Source organism: Lipotes vexillifer, unplaced genomic scaffold (genome assembly GCF_000442215.2).
Source record: "Lipotes vexillifer unplaced genomic scaffold, Lipotes_vexillifer_v1.1 scaffold165, whole genome shotgun sequence".
NCBI classification, from domain to species: Eukaryota; Metazoa; Chordata; class Mammalia; order Artiodactyla; family Lipotidae; genus Lipotes; species Lipotes vexillifer.
Genome location: NW_006799066.1, coordinates 530,033 through 547,906, shown reverse-complemented (window position 1 = coordinate 547,906; position 17,874 = coordinate 530,033). Strand labels below are relative to the sequence as shown.

Below are 17,874 nucleotides of genomic sequence, written 5' to 3'. Positions count from 1 at the left end.
GCAGGAATTCTCTCCGTGTCCCTTATATTGTACCTCTTGTTTCACATTTTTCTTCCAATTAGCTATTTGTATATTTCTTATTTCCTGTGTCAGATTTCAGGCTTCTTAAGGGTTGAAACGTGTTGATTTTACTTTGAATCGATCATGGCAAGTAACACTTGGAGTCGTGGATGTCCTTAGGGAAATTAGAAATTCCTTAGAACTTATGTGTGTCCTGTATCAGCCAACTGTGTTCCAGTCCTTCGTTCCTTCTCAGTTTCTGTGTCAGCCAGTAGATGATGAGATGATGGGGATGATGATGATGAGGCCAGGCAAAGTCACCTGTGGTAGGAATGAGAAGGAACTTTCAGTAATTCATATATGATAACAATGGAGAACATCCCCGAGGGCTTTAAGCTGAGCCTTATAATGGATGAGCTAAAGAATTAAAATAATATTCAGTCAGAAATCATTATTGAGCACCTACTACATGATTGGTTCTGTGTATACAGAGATGAGAAGAACAGATGTGGTCTCTGCCCTCATAAAAGCTAGAGTCTGAGATGGGGAACCTGACAATCGAGAAACAAACACTTCTGGCACAGGGAGATCAGCTCCGTGCTTTGTGACCACCTAGAGGGGTGGGATAAGGAGGGTGGGAGGGAGACGCAAGAGGGAGGGGATATGGGGATATATGTATGCATATAGCTGATTCACTTTGTTATACAGCAGAAACTAACACAACACTGTGAAGCAGTTATGCTCCAATAAAGATGTTAAAAAAAAATACACAGTTAATAAATTCCATGAATGAAAAGAACCAAGAAATGGAGTGAAGGAGATTTCAGATAGAGGGAATATCTTTTGCAGAGACCCCGAGGGCCCAGTCTCTGTGGAGGTGACAAGAATTTGATGCATTGATGCACCTGAAAGAAGCCTTGTGAGTCTGGGGTATGGAAATGAAAAGTGAAGGTCAGGCAGGGCCCCATGACTTAGAGGGCCTCGGCAGCCATGTTAAGACATCTTTATTTCATCGTCAGTGTGCTGAGATCTAAGCGTTCTCAGGGGAGTGGCCTTCTCAGGAGATCACAGTGGCTGCAGAACGAATGGATCAGATTATTGTGGGCCAGGCTGTGGCGGTGGAAGGATATTTTAGACGTCCACTGGGTAGCCAAGGTGAAAGGCATGCAGGCATGGATACCAGCCTAGGAGCAGTGCAGATGGAGAGAAGCTGACATATGTGAAAGGGTCTTGGAAAGTGATATCTAGGGATAAATTGGACGAGGGTGCGGGGAGATGGAAATATCAAAGATAACACCCGGGGTTTTTGGGGCTTTAGAAACTGTGTGGCTAGAGTGCCACTGAGTGACAAGAGGGAAGGCAGAAGAGGCCCTGTCTGAGATGGAGAGTGGGAGGGGACTGAGAGAGGCTTGTCAGTCACAACAGTGGGCCTGGCGTGAAGGAAGCTGGAATTTCGAGAGCGGAGATCAGAAAAGAGGTTTGAACAGAATGCAGGAGTTGTGGGCATAGAGATTTTATACATACAAGTGTGTACGTATAATGTTCTCATGCTACATGGGGATGACCTCCGATGTTCATAAAATCTTATGGGATGCTTTATGACCAGTTAACCAAAGCACAGAGAAGTTAGGTCATCTGCTCAAAGCCATTTGGTCAGTGGGACTGGAAGTTGGACCCAAGCAACCTGCCTGGCAGAGCCCCTTGCTGTAAGCACTGCAGGACAGAGGTCAGGGAGTGTCGCCACGCTGGCTCTCAGGGTGGCAGGAGGACGAGGGAGGCGGTTGCAGTGGGCAGAAGTTGGGCGTGAAGGGAGGGGGTGGAGATACCTTGTGGTGGCAGCTTCAGACAAGCGTGTGTAAGTTTAAGGTGTACAATGTGTGTTTTGATTTGATCCATTTTTATATTACAGTATGATTCCCACCTTAGCGTTGGCTCACACCTCTGTCATGTCCCATGCATATCATTTCCCTTTGTGTGGTGGGAAAATGAGACTTTTCTTTTTTGAAACAAAAGAAATAGTAAAACTTTTCTGTACGTGGGGGGAGGGGGAATGAGCCAGTGGGTGGGCAGGGCTGAAGGTGCTGTTTCTTGCGGGGCTAGCCCTAGCAGTGAAGTCCCTGGAAAGTTGCCAGGGGATGGGGCCCTCGGCACACGTGGAGACTGACTTTTGTTATGGGACCGGACACTTGGTGTGCTATCACGGGAAGGAAGGAGCTGGCGGTTTATAGACAGCGTTTCACGACTTGCTTTACTGTTTAAGGAGGGTTGGGTAGAAGCTAGAAGAGGTGAGCGCTGCCAGACAGCTGGGAGATGGGTGCAGAGTGAGGGTCCGGAGGGCTTACGGGCACGACCCGGTTGGAGGGCCAGGCAGAGAGGGGCGGTGAGGTTGGTGAACGTGAATTTATGAATTTCCCCAGTGTACGTTTGGTATACTCTCTGTGAATGTCGGTAACTGTAAATGACGCTTTTTATGAAATAAGATTATTGGCTTTAATTTTTGATCCATATCTGGTGCTACACCAGAATTGCCTGTCTCTAAATATCTAAATAACCATCACTACTTTATCCCTCTCTTGCACACACACACACACACACACACACACACACACACACACACACTCTTAAATGTTTATGAGAAGATTACATATATTTCAGATACTTCATATTCATGGTATGATAGGAGGACAGTGTGTAATTTTCAGTCTTTGATTAATTGCAGTTTAGATATTTTAAGAGAGGATGGATTTATGTCCTTGTCTTGGTGGCTGAGATTACTTAAAGGAGGTCATTTTCCCCCAAATTCCTAAGAATGGTGCAGAAATTCTTTCAAAGGCGACTTCACTTCTGACCGTATCCTTTTATGAATACATTTTTGATCCTTTTATCTTGAAAAGTGTAATACAAATCTAGTCGTACTGCTACATAAAAATTATATTGGGAAATCAGACTTATGGATGTGTGCTTTTTATTTGATATTTAATAATGCCCTAAGGCAGGTAATTCAAATTTTTATTAAAGTGAAATGACTTGACAGTCAGACTTTGAATTTAATGCATGAATGTTTCATTTAAGCTCTTGGAACTGAAAAGGAGAAAAAACCTTTTTTTCTGATAGTTCTCTAAAAAATGTTCAAAATAATTCAGATTTATTTTAGCTATGCTTTACTAAAATAACTTTAGTTTTTGGACTTAAAATGACATTTATTTTTGCATGACATGTCTAGCCATCTGGAGGGTTTTGATAACCAAGACTTATTACTCCCATGAATTATCTGTGACTTTTTGTATTACCATTTAGGAATTATGAACTATGGTTTTGTACTTGTTTAAAGAGTTAGCACATAAGTCACCCAGGTGCAGGGCTAGTTCAGATTTCTAGGAGCCAATTTACCCACTGAACTTTCTTTACGATGCAGGAGAACCAAATCTTAATAACAAGCCAAAATAAAACCAAGCTTTATGTCCAGTTTCCTTGCTGCCCTCGGCATGATAATATTGGTACTACCCTTCCAGTGAAATGATTATTTGCCTGTTTGTTTCATTAAGTATTAACCGATTTTTAGAAAGCTATTCTGACTGTTCAAAGATTTGCCTGCTGCCCCTGTGACTCAAATATTGTTAAACTGCACACATGTTTACAGTAACTATAGTTAATTATAATTATTTTCTGTAAAAACCAATGCCACAGAGCTCTTTACATACCTCCCTGTAAACAGGTAAATAAATATCCTACATTTCTTATTTCCAATTACATTAACAATTTATCTATTTGTTAGATCTGTTATTTATATAAAACCATGTTTCTTGAGTTGATTTAGCTTTAGAACAAAACAATATGATTAAACAACGTATATTTTAGCCATAGAATTAATATAATTATGAATAAAAAATGTTTTCTCCGGAAAAAAAAAGTAACCTCCCTCAACCCTCCTTAAAAGGGGAAAAATATGTGTGCTCCAAATAGATGAGGAAAAAATAAAACAGAAAAAAGGAAGAAGAAAAAAGAGGGTTATTAAACAAGTATCTGATCCCTGTGTCAAACTTAACCCTCGTATTTGGGCAAAGACCCGTTTTGGGTCTTTGAGTCACATTCAGACTGTACTGAACTCTTCTCCGTGGATACTGTTGCAGTTAGTTATGTTCTCTTCTTAGCTTTAATAAGTGCCATAGCTAACAGCAGTTTCATAGCAGCTTTCTTTTATAACCTAACAGAGTTGGAGGTTAGAAACGACTAAGCCATTATGGAAAAGGAAGGGATTTGTGGGAAAGGGATAATGTCAACTCTGAGTGACCAAGTAGGTAAAAGCTATTATCCTTTCAGGGTAAATGGAAAGCTCAGAGCCATATTTTCAGTCAATAGAACTTGGACCGACTTCACTCCAATAATTTAATATGATGCACAGCATTAGGGTGAGACATGAAAGCTCGATGGTAGAGCTATTTTCTATTTACTGTATCCTATAGAATTGCCCGAAAATGAATGAATTTCCTGAAGGATCTCAGTATGATTTCAGGAAAAGGCCAAAATACCAAGGGTGGTCAACCCATCTATTTTGTTTTGATTCTGTGATACAAAAATTGTTCTTAACCCAAGAATGAAAAGTATCAAAGCTGTATAGACATTTCTTCAAGATTAGTAAAGAAGGAAAATAATCCCTGCTTCCATATCTGTCCTTGGTTTCTTTTTTCACTATTAGAAAGGTTTATTTATTGTGGCTAAAAATTCCTGAATGATTTATTCCCCTCCCCACCCATGAATTTAAACAAAACTGTGTTTGGGAGGAAGGGAACAGAACATCTTGCAGTCATGGGTCAGCTTTTATGTTGAACATTAATATATTATGATACCCTAAATACAGTAGATTTCATGATTTTAAACTTCATATGTTTTCCATAAGAAAATCACCGAGACCAGGTTATCTCCTCTAAACATGTAGTATTATGTCTTTTTCCTCATGGGTGCTCACTTTTGGTAATTTCCTCAAGCCAATTTTTAAATTTTATTTTTCCAGTTTGAGACTTATTAAGAAAACATTGTTCACAAAGAAGCGTTCATTTCAGTTTCTTCCTCATTTACTGTCTGTCCTTTTCCAGTTTCTCTTTTCCATGATGAAGTTCATAGAGACTTAGGAAAGCGGATTCATCATAGACCCGGGGAACTGTGAAAGCCCAGCACACAAAGGGACCTTCCTGGAGGCCACTTGCTGTTGGAGTCCGCATGGCTCAGCCTGTGGCTCTTCCTCTCTTTGTAGGTGGATCATCTACACCCACAGCCTCTGTTACCACCAAATGCAGACGACCCTCTCATTTATCTGCCGACACCAGGTCTCTCTGTTAAGTTCTAGAATTGGACGCCCAACCGTTTGCCTCACTTTTCTTTTGGATGCATCAAAGGCGTCTCACACTCAATATATAAAAGATTGAATATATGATCGTCCTTCGCAGACTTGGCTTTCTTCCAGTTTTCTTAGGCATTCAAGTCATACTTGGCACTTCTCACCTCACCTCGCCTCACATTTCCAATTTATTGTCCAGTTCACAGATTCGCCTTTGGATAGCTCCCAAATCCATCTCTGTGATCATCACAACCCATAAAGTTAGCGTCAGCTCTCACCTGGGCAGGAGCACCCCCCTCTCTTCTACATAGGATTGTTGAAGAAAGATTTGTAAAAATAAAAGACATGGGTGACAGAGAGCCCTCAAACTTGCGCGTCAACTCTGATTGACTGATATGAGCTGTCTAGAGTGTTGAGAAGGATTCTGCATCCATGGCTGAGCGCAGTGCGAAAGGGTGACAGGACTCACTGGTGACATCTGTCGCTGGGGGCTGGTGGCAGTATTGTAGTTTGTTATTCCCATCCGCAGTGGAAGGTTGAGTGATTGGCATCTGACTTAAATGTCTCAGTTGTGAAGTTGCAGAGTCTTGAATGGGTTTTGGAAAATTGACCTGCGTTACATCTACTGATACGTAGCTGGATGTTAGCAGTTATCGAGGAAATAACAGAAACATGATGAAAAGACTGAAGTCCCCTGATCAACCTTCTTTTTAATATTTTCATTTTCTTTTGTATTAGTTACTAAACATAACTAAACATAGCTTACATATAGCAAAACCTAGAAGATCTGAAATCTCAGCATAGAAATGAAATGGCATGAGGGTGATGGAAGGATCATGGCCTGAGAGTGGAGGGACTTACCTGCTCCAGGCCCTTTGTTAGGGATGGAAGCCATCTCCTGAAGAAGGGAAAAGGGTTTGTTAAAGAAGAAACCAGGTAAGGGAAAAGTAGATACTGACATGCCACCCACAAGGGTGAGAAACAATGTATTCTAAAGTATTAAAAAAAAAAAAAAAAGCCATACCAAGAAATTGTCAATTTAACTATATAGGTCTTAGAGATATTTATATGTTAGTACAAATAGATTTGCCTTATTCTTTCGACTACTTAATTTTTTAAAAATTGAAGTGTAGTTGATTTACAATGTGTTAGTTTCAGGTGTACAGCAAAGTGATTCAGTTATACGTATATCTGTTCTTTTTCAGATTCTTTTCACTTATAGGTTATTACAAAACTTTGAGTATAGTTCCCTGTGCTATACAGTAGGCCCTGTTGGTTATGTATTTTATATATAATAGTGTGTATATCTTAATCCCAAACTTCTAATTTATCCCTGCCCCCCTTTTCCCCTTTGGTAACCATAAATTTGTTTTCTATGTCTGTGGGTCTACTTCTGTTTTGTAAATAAGTTCATTTGTATCATTTTTTTAGATTCTACATATAAGTAATATCGTATGATATTTGTCTTTCTCTTTCTGACTCACTTTACTTAGTATGATAATCTCTAGGTCCATCCATATTGGTGCAAATGGCATTATTTCCTTCCTTTTTATGGCTGAGTAATATTCCATCGTATACGTAGACCACATCTTCTTTGTGCATTCCTCTGTTGATGGACATTTAGGTTGCTTCCATGTCTTGGCTATTGTAAAGAGTGCTGCAGTGAACATTGGGGTGCATGTATCTTTTCGAATTAGAGTTTTCTCTGGATATATGCCCAGGAGTGGGATCCCTGAATCATATGGTAACTCTATTTTTACTGTTTTAAGGAACCTCCATACTGTTGTCCGTAGTGGCTGTACCAATTTACATTCCCACCAACAGCGTAGGAGGGTTCCCTTTTCTCCACACCCTCTCCAGCGTTTGTTATTTGTAGACTTTTTGATGATGCCCTTCTGACTGGTATGATACTTCAGTTTTAATTAAACAAACATGCCAGTGAAAACTCGTTTTGGTAGCATACAAAAAGCTAAAATAGTCTAGACAATTCCCAGTATCTTGGACAGAATCTGAAATATTTGTTGGATAATATGGAGGTTTCTCCAATCAAGAAATTTGCCACTATGTAGCACCATTCTCAAAGTAAACTAATTGTTAAAACAATAAAACCACATTGGTTTTGGATGGGTCTGGTTTTCTATCACAGTACGTCTTTAAATGCCTGCAAAATTTCTGAATTCTTATACTTTATACGTAAAGGTCTTTAAGGCTTGTCTGCAGAAAATATTTTCAGGCACATCTTAGAAGCATGGAGTCGAACTGGATCTCAAAAAGTTATTTAATCTAGTCTTCTGCCTGAAAAGGTCTTCAGCTAAATTATTATAGATGCTTGGTCCCCACACCTAGAAACAAACAAGCAAACAGACCTTCATTGTATGAGATACCTACTTTAGAGGTTCTCCTACTCCTGCATAATGCAAAAGGGGAAAAAAAAAAAAAAAGAACCTCATGAAATACTCTCCTGGTAAAGTATGAGCTGAATTGGAACACCATTTTGATAGTAATATTTTTTATGGTTGGCCATAAATGAATATTTTTGATGAATGTAACCAGTTATATTCCAAGTATTCCAAGATTTATGTTTTCCTTGTGTTTGCAGCATGTGAGAGTTCCTATAACCTTTACAGTGCAGAGAAACTCACGTAATTATTCACAAATATGAGTGTTCATTCTGATTTTAGTATGGGTACAACTGGTGGTTCTCTAATGGTACCATTTCTTTCAAGAATGATTATATTTAGTGGGTCCCAGCAATTAAATCACTATAATGAGAAATAAAAGATTGTAAATAAGAATAACAATGTTATTAACCATCTAAATTAGTCACTTATGTCACATTCCTGGACCTGAAATATTTCCATAGGAAGTAATGCTAAAATCCACATTTACTTATAATTAGACATAATACAAACCTTCTCTCATTATAATAGTTGCCCAAATCCCACTTCAGCTTAATTTCATTGACTTTGATTTCTGGACTGAAAGCATTAAGCTTGAACCTAGTGAAAAATGTATAATCTGTGCATTCAATTAAGAAGTAATTAGATATTCAATCACCCTTACAGCACACTAGGGATTAGGGAAGGAGGAAGAAAAATGTGACATGCTGTAGTGTATAACACAGTTTTGTTAATTAGTGTAGTGCTAATTGAGATTGAGAAAGTGTCAGAATAGTATAACATAGGTTTGCTTGTGAAGAACTTTAAAAGCTAAGTTTAGTGTTTTATGATACTTTGATGCAGAGTTGTATAGAACATACCAAACAATCTGATGTGTCCTTGAGTTTCAGTTAAAGTTTGCACATCCATTCTATGTGACACATACTAGTGAGTGAAGGGGAAAGAACAGCTGCTTTTTTTTTTACTCTTTTTTTTTTTTTTTTTTTTTTTTTTTTGCGCGGTACATGGGCCTCTCACTGTTGCGGCCTCTCCCGTTGCGGAGCACAGGCTCCGGACGTGCAGGCTCAGCGGCCATGGCTCACGGGCCCAGCCGCTCCGCAGCACGTGGGATCTTCCCGGACCGGGGCACGAACCCGTGTCCCATGCATTGGCAGGCGGACTCTCAACCACAGCGCCACCAGGGAAGCCCACAGCTGCTTTTTTATGTTTCCGACCCTCTGCTGTATTTTATCTCATTTAATCCTCACAACGATCTTGTGAGCCATGTGCTTTTATTTCCATTTTAGAGATTGAGACCCTGAGGCTGAGAGGGGTTGAATAACTTGCTCAGGGTCACAGCCAGTACAGGGCAAAGCCAGGGTTCACACCCAGGTAGGTTTCACTGCAAACCCTGAGCTCTTTTCACTATGCCTTTCAAATAACAAAGGGCAGATAATTATGAAGTCCTTGTATATCTTTGCCTCCTTATCTCTTTAGATAAGTTGCTGGGAATGAGATTTCTAGGGAAAAAGGACACCCGTGTTTTCATTTTTGGTATCACATTGCTAATAGTCTCCCTAAGGGTTAACGCTAATCTGTGCTTGCACCATGGATTGAAGGTGTTTTTGCCCTTTTTAAAATCAATCACTCTGTATACTTTCCACCTCTTTGTCATCTCCTTTTTACGCCTCACTTTCTCGAAATGTGTTCATCTCCGTTTACCTATTGAACTTTCTGTGGCAAGAGTAACCCCTTTGATTTCTCTGAATATGATACATATTCATGGCGGAAAATTCAAACAGTACAGGACAAAATGAAGCAACAAGGATCTCTCAGACACTCCTCTCGGTGACAGTCACCATGAACACTGGGGTGAACGTGGAGGTCCCCCCATAGCTCAGTGGGGGATGGCTTAGGTTGCATTCTGACTCCACTGGTAGTTAGTTGTGTGACCTTGACCAAGTTCCTGATATCTCTGAGTCTCTTTTTTTCATCACTTAAAAGAAGCCCATAGTAGTAGCTACCTCATAGGGTGGTTGTGAAGATACAGTGAAGTAATGCAATTAAAGTGCTTACCATGTTTTTGGTCCACAGTGTTAAGTATTTAATAAATGTTACCTTTATCATTATTTTTGTTCTTTTGATCTCTCTTTTTGCATATCTCTCATAAGCACATTTAGACATATAATGTTCCTCATGGGATTATATTATACAGGAAATTTTTCTCTCTGCTTGTTTGATATCTCTTTTCATGTCATTCAGTAGATACATGTGTACATTTTAATGATTGTACATAAGTTGCCTTTAATTATGTACCAAAATTTATCGAGTGTTCCTCTATTATTGTACATTTTAGGTCATTTTCAGACTTTGCTGTAATCAACAGTACTGTGGTTAACATACGCATTTATTTCTTTAAAAACTTCTTAGTAGTGAGATTACTGGGTCAGAGAGTTTTAATTGTAATACTGTATACGTGCAAATTGCTCTAAGAGTTGTATCCCTTTATGTTTCCACTGACCATGTCCAAATACACAGTTTTCTTCACCTTCACTGACATTGAGTATTTTCAAATTTCTTATCCTTGCCAATCTGGTTAGAAATGATTCTGTTACATTATATTAAGTCTTTCTTTGAATACTTGGTTTATCCTTGAATTTCCTGTTCTGTTCCATTAATCTGTCTGTTCATGAGCACCAACCATTGTGTTTGTGACATTGGTGTATATTTCAGTGTTTGGTAGGACAAGATCCCTTATTAATCTCTTCTGCAGAATTTTCTTATTTCCATGTGTTTAATTCTTCCAGATAAGCGATAGGATCATTTTACCAGAAGGATTGAAGTAAAGAATAAAAGAGAGGGTGAGAAAAAGAGAATGAAAGAAAAAGAAAAAGGAAGAAAAAGAATCTTGCTAGAATTTTTGATTTGGATTGCATTGAGTACTTAGAGTAAGGAGAATTGATATCTTTACAATGTTGAATCTTTCTATCAAGGAGCAATGCATAGGTCTATGCTTATTAAAGTTTTTTTTAATGTTCTTTAGATGTTGTATAGTTCTCTCCTCTGACTGAATTTGCTACAGGATGTGCATTTGGACTCTGGAGTCAGCCTGGGGTGTGGCTTCATTGGGAATATAGCACTTTGACCTCCTGCTCCATGGTTTGGGCAAATTATTGATATTCTTTCAGCCTCAGTTTCCTCATCTGTGAAATAGGGATACTAAGAGTCATACCTCCTAGAGGTGTGTGAGGATTAAACAAAATATGGTAAAATGCATAGCATGGTGCTTAGCAGGGGGCTAGCATTCAATAAATGTGAGCTATTACTATTATTATTATTGTTTTTGTACTCATTATCAATTTTGATTAGTGTCATTTTTCACTACATTTTTATATTGGTTAATATTTATTCAATGAAAAAATAATTGCTTGGCTCTGTCCTTGGCTTTCTTTTTTGACCTTTCATATAGTTTGCAGTGACATTTTAGTTGATTGTTTGTATTTTCTAAATAGACCCTGGTCACATCTGTAAATAATGACAATTTCATCTTCTTTCTAATTTTACTAGTTCTTATTTTATTGCACCCTCTAGAACTCCCAGAATAATGTTAAATAATTAGCAGTGATATCTGGTTTCCCTCTTATTTCGGGGATATGCCTGTATTTTTTTTTTTTTTTTTTTTTTGCGGTACGCGGGCCTCTCACTGTTGTGGCCTCTCCCGCTGCGGAGCACGGGCTCCGGACGCGCAGGCTCAGCGGCCATGGCTCACGGGCCCAGCCGCTCTGCTACATGTGGGATCTTCCCGGACCGGGGCACGAACCCGCGTCCCCTGCATCGGCAGGCGGACTCTCAACCACTGCGCCACCAGGGGAGCCCATGCCTGGATTTCTATTTCCAAATCCTGTGTTATGCTTCCCACCCTGTGTCCTTTAAATCTTCAAAAGCAGTTGACACTCTTGACCTTCTCCTTTCTCTTCCTCCTTTTTCTGTTTATTTTCCTTCCTCCTGACCTGATACTGGTATTAGTGGGTGTGTTGAAACAGAAGGTTCCTATCTTGCCCTTGCTTGTAATGGAAGGACATTTATGTTTAACCTTCTGTTCAGTGTATGGCAGTATTCTAGGGACTGTGTGCAAATATACACATTATCAGCATAGACTCCCCTGAGGAGCTTATAGCCTGGTGTTGGGAGCGAATCAGGTAACCCAGCTAACTCCAAATCCAAGCAGCATGAGAAAAAACTGCCCCGAGAGCATTCGGAAAGAGTTCTCACGTCTAGCATCTCGCTATTTCTTAAACGACTCTTCTTTTGGAGATTTTACACTGAATTATCTTACTTAAAGAGGGACGTGGCAGCGGGTTATCAATTAGCTGAGCCAAAGTCACTGGAACTGAGGTCAGCCCTGTGACCTGCAGCAGCCTTTGTGAAGGACACGTGGGCACGTGTGCTTTTTTAATTTTTGATAGCTTTGTAGGAAATTCCCCAATGGTGATTTGATTTGCGCTCATCCCCAGGGGTCTCTTCACAGAAGATCATTTAAGGTTCAGAAATAGTCACATGAAAGATGGCATCTGTTATAATTATATTGAAATAGCTTTCGATTTAGAAGACTTCTTAGGATTATGGCCTTACTTCAAGGTCTCATTATGAACAATGATCACTGGATAATAGAACATTTCCTTTTATAGTTAAGCTTTCTTATTATTTATATACAGATAAATGGGTATTTGGGAGGAGGTCCCAAAGGGGAGAAAGTCAGCCTGATTACCTTTGTGTATTCCGAGTGTCATTTCTTTATCCAAATAATAGGAAATCTGGAGAGAGAGCAGAGAAATTTTAGGAGAGGACCAGCAACAAAATCATTCAAAACACTTTTTCAGAACTCAGGGACATAAATTTACAAATTGGGAAGACACACTGAATTTCCAGGGCAGTAGATCAAAATGCACCCATACCAAGGCACTATCATCGTGAAATTTCTGAACATGGAGGGAGAAGTTACAGGGAGGAAAAAACAAGTCAGACTCAGAGAACCTGGAGTTTAAATATCAGTCTTCTCAACAGCAATACTAAAAGCCAGGGAAGAATAACCTTCAGAATTCCGAGAGAAAGTTGCAGCCCACCTACAATTCCTCACCCAAACTTTCAATAGTCATGTTCAGATATCAAGGTCATTAAAAATTTATTTCCCAGGAAGCTACTGGAAGATGTGCTTCACCAAAATGGCATAAACAAAGAAAACAGATGTGGGATCCAGGCAACAGGAGAGCCGACAAAGGAGAAAGGCAAAGGAGATTCCCAGAATGATGGTGAAGTGAGGTAGCCAGCATAGAGGGTGTGAGTCCGGATGTGAGCAGTTGAGAAGGTTCTAGAAGAGCTTCCTCCAGGAAGACGAAGTTGATAGACTGCATGATGTGTCTTAACTTCTTGAGAGGAGAGTCAGACAACTGTAGGTAGTTTTGGATTGAGGATGTAGGTGGAAAAAACTCAAGATAATGGTTCACTCCAGAGTAAACAAGTTGTGCAAGAAAGGAAAATTATGATATATTAATACATGTAGTTCAGTTCTGAATAATATTTACATCATCACAATGATAGAAATCAAATATTGATCCAACCCAAATTATTATATAACTGTATTGGGAGGGTGGAGTGAAGGGAAGGGTTTACAGTGTGTGAGTGGTGTGTGTGTGTGTGTGTGTGTGTGTGTGTGTTTAGAGAGGTAGGGGCTGATAGGAGGAAAGAAGGTGAAATGACATTCTCCATAGGGAAAGTTGACAGACAATGCTAAAACTAAAAAGGAGTAATGCAATCATACTGATAAACTCTACAGTATTAATAAAATAATCAGCTCAAAGAGTTGAGAAGGACCAAAGTGGTGGCATATGGGACGGGAAACTGATAGTTTTCATAATACACCCTTTAGAACTACTTAACTTTTTCAACTATGTGCATGTATAATATTGATACAAATAAAAACGTTAATAAAAATGTTAAAAATTTAACTTTTTTAAAGCTCTTTCTGTACTCAGAGCGTTTTTTTTTTTTTTAGATGTTGTGGGTAGGAGTTTATTAACTAATATTTATTTTTGCTATGTTGGGTCTTTGTTTCTGTGTGAGGACTTTCTCTAGTTGTGGCAAGCGGGGGCCACTCTTCATCATGGTGCGTGGACCTCTCACTATCGCAGCCTCTCTTGTTGCAGAGCACAGGCTCCAGACGCGCAGCCTCAGTAGTTGTGGCTCACGGGCCTAGCCGTTCCGCGGCATGTGGAATCCTCGCAGATCAGGGCTCAAACCCGTGTCCCCTGCATTAGCAGGCAGACTCTCAACCACTGAACCACCAGGGAAGCCCCCAAATTTAACTTTTTATACAAGTAAAAACGTTAAATAAAAATGTTAAATAAATGACAGGAGCAATTACTACTGTCATTTTGTTCTACTTTTTAATGTATGTACGCACACATGCGTGGGCACACACGCACGTACACAGACATACATATGTGCATTTTCTTGGAGTGTTTGCTTTGAGCCAGATGTTGTGTTGGGCCTTGGGAACACAGTGCAGATGAGATCAAGTATGATTCCATCCCATGAAAAATTTCTCTGAAGTGCTGAAAAGTAAATGTCAAACACACACTATAGAAAATAATAGGCCATACCGTAGTTCAGTTTTCATTTAGTGAGATGTCTGTAAAATCAACGAAATAGTCACCACTCAGTTATGTGCCCAGGAGGCACTGTTGTCACATTCCATTCTCACACAAACCCTGCAAAGTAGGTATTGCTATCTGGGGCTCAGAAGGGGCAAATAGATTGCCTAAAATCTTCCAGCCAGTTGGTGGCAGAGCTGGGATTTGAACGTGAGTCTTTCCGATTCCACATCCACACCCCAGAGTGTGATCAGTTGAACTCAGGGACATAAAATTTTTTTGTAATTTTTCCAGCTAATCTGGTATCATGCAGTGAATGAGATCAAGCATCCTTCTCTTGCAGGGGGGCTGGGAGCTAATAGATCATCCTCAGAGTGCCTTGGCTTTGGGAGGTGACATTTTCTTTGTTTGAACAATGTAAAGGAGAAAAATTCAATAAGCATATAGGGCATTGACTTTAGTTTTCCTGTGAGGGAGATTTTAACAGTGAGCAACCTAAGTTCACCAGCAGAGTCCACACTCAGGTGAACTAGAATTCATTCTACATTTATTGAGAATCCTGTAAGTCAAGCCATTAGAGCTTTAAAATGAACAAAGACACCTGAGAGCTTGTGCACCTATTGCACTCTGGTTGTATGTTCAATGTTAAAATGCTTTGGGTGAGACCTGACCTCATGTCATTAGAGTGACTGAATATTTACTGACCTATCTTTTGTCTAATTGATGTTTTAGACCATGGTAGCTTAATTTTTAGAGTAGTTGGGTAAAACGTAATTGAATCACTTTCATAAACTTGGAATCTCTGCCTCTAGACCAACCTTTCCCAAATGTGTTCTGCAGAGCATTGGTGCATCAAGATGTTTGTTAAATCAAGACGTGACTGTCCCATACATTTGGAGAATCCTGAATATAATATTTTCTTTTGCAGATTTACAGTGCACATTAGCATATTAGAGACTGACATGGTTTTCTTTGAAAGAATCATATCTTACTCTATGTAATCAGAGTTTCCACAGTATTTTTTGAATACAGATTCATTTTTTCCACCCAACTTCTAGAGTTATGTGGAACACATCTTAGGAAATGGGGGACTCCAGTTATTTTCCTTTTTCAAAAAATTCATCCATGCTGACCTTTAGGCTCCTTCTAAAAAGCTCTAAAATGCAGAGGCTTTACAGTTTGGATCATCAGTCTGTTGTATGTCAGTCACTTTGATTTATAAATGTGTTGGGTTATAGTTGTCAAATGCGTACAGTGTCCTACTTTACCTTTGAAATCACTTCTGTGAGGCATAATCTTAAAGATTTGGTCATGACTCACTATCTTATTTGAAATTTTAGTTTGGAAATATATATCCCAGCATTATTAATGTTTTCTAATAAATTGTTCCAGAAATTATATGTATTTATGTGAACATATGCATACATGTGTGGACATGTATATGTACATATGTACAAGCATATCCACCCACATACCATGTATGAACAATTTTAAAGTATTCCATTGTATCATAATTTATTTTTTTTCACATCTTTATTGGAGTATAAATGCTTTACAGTGTTGTGTTTTCTACTGTACAACAGAATCAGCTGTATGTACACATATATCCCTGCATCCCCTCCCTCTTGCATCTCCCTCCCACCCTCCCTATGCCATCCCTCTAGGTCGTCACAAAGCACTGAGCTGATCTCCCTGTGCTATGTATCATAATTTATTAAGGAAGGAAATTATTTAGCTTTTTCTAGTTTTTTTTTGCTTCAGTGAATATCCTTATACATAAAATCTTTGTATGATTAGGTGGTTATATCTCTATGATAAGTTCCAAGAAGTAGAATTCTGGGTGAAAAGTATATGTGCTCTAAATTTTAATAGATATTTGTTGTCCAAAAGATTGGACTTGTTTATTTTTAGCAACTGTATTAAAGTGTGTTCCCCCAGTCCCATCTCTGGCAACACGAGTAGATGTATTGAACTGAAATCTTAGCTGGTGTTGTTTTCTAAATGGGAAGACTATTAGTTCTCTCAAAATGCACGTTTCGTGTGTTGTTCTATATTTATTATTTCCTGATTTATTTAATAGAAATGTCACATTATTTGGGGACTAGGAAGCAGTGGTCTTTGTGCTCAAACAGTTACCATCTGCAGTTATTACACAGGAAATTAATGACAATAATTAAAAGCTTTATTTTTATTTATTATTATGCATGATGTGTAAATTTTTTGTTTAGAAAACAGTTCAAGGGTTTGTTTACTTATTTTGGTTGAAAATACATGTCTCTGTGAAATTTTGCATTAATAGATTCTGCTAGAGAAATAAAATTATGGTAGACTTTGTGGAAAAATTGCAGAGATGACAAACTTGAGCACGAAGATATTTTTGAAATTTCCACATTTCCTTATGAAACTTCTCGTTTTTGCTGTCTCGTTGGACTGTAGAAAGACTTTCCAGTCTGCCTTGGAGGAATGTCAGTAACATAATCGATTCGTTCTTTTTGCCTTAAAGGAGGAAGACAGTGGTCCTATAGTGCCCGTGGGTGAGAAGCGGAAACGTTGAGCTGCGGCTTCGGTTTATCCTCAAAGCCTGCATTGTTCGTCTTCATCTAATCGAGCTTTGATGGACATCTGTGACAGTTGCCTGTACACATGCTCTAATGAAATATTAGAAATGGCTGTAAATTCAAAAGAAACCCCATATTATGTATCCGCATCACTGCTGCTAGTATTCATATTTTTGCACATACTTTATTGCTTATGTGTAGAAGAAATGAAACTAGTTTTCAGAGTTATTATTAATATGAATATATATCATGTATTAATACTGAGACAGGAAAAATACATTTCCAGCATTTGCAGTCCTTCATTTCCTGTCTCCAACAGAAAATTCACTCATTCAGAAAATAATGTAATTCTTGATAATAAAGTGAGAGTTTTGATCAAGAACAGCATATACAGCTCCAAAATGGAATGTGAAGGATTAGTAAAAAACACATCTCATGTTACTTTGCAACCCTCATACCACGGTTAATGTCAGGGTAATTTGTTATAAAACACGATTTGGGAGTTAATGTAAGAACATAATACTCACTTTATATATTACTTTCTTAGTTAAAGGATTTAATTGAATATACGAATCTAATCATACTTATTTGACATATTAGAAGCTGAGGTTTCTAGGAATTTGAGAAAGGTATAAGAAATAAATAGGCTAAAGAGAAAGTGGATACTTTATTTTATAGCTTTATTTTCCATGATAGAAACATAAATTTAATAGTATCCTATAATAATTTAGAGTTGTACATTTTGTAAGACTTTAAAATATTTTATTTTATAGGTTTCACTTTGGCATATTGAGATCTTTGTTTTGAAGATGAATCATAACCTTATTTTAATTAATTTTAAGTGCTACTGGCAAATTCAAGCATATACTGAGATACAGTTAGATGTGATAGAATGAGATAATTTATGTAAAGCAGTAGAGTGCCTGGCACAAAGCAAGTACTTAATAAATGTT

The 17,874-nt window shown here is 38.6% G+C and overlaps 1 protein-coding gene across 1 annotated transcript in view; it reads left to right on the top strand.

Annotated features, from left to right (window-relative positions):
• Window positions 1-17,576, top strand: part of CA8 (carbonic anhydrase 8 (inactive)) — an 88,096-nt gene extending 70,520 nt beyond the window's left edge. The window contains exon 9 of the mRNA XM_007471469.1: window positions 16,867-17,576. The gene's annotated coding sequence lies outside the window, so the exon portion shown is untranslated. The remainder of the gene's footprint in view (window positions 1-16,866) is intronic.
• Window positions 17,577-17,874: the final 298 nt, after the last annotated feature.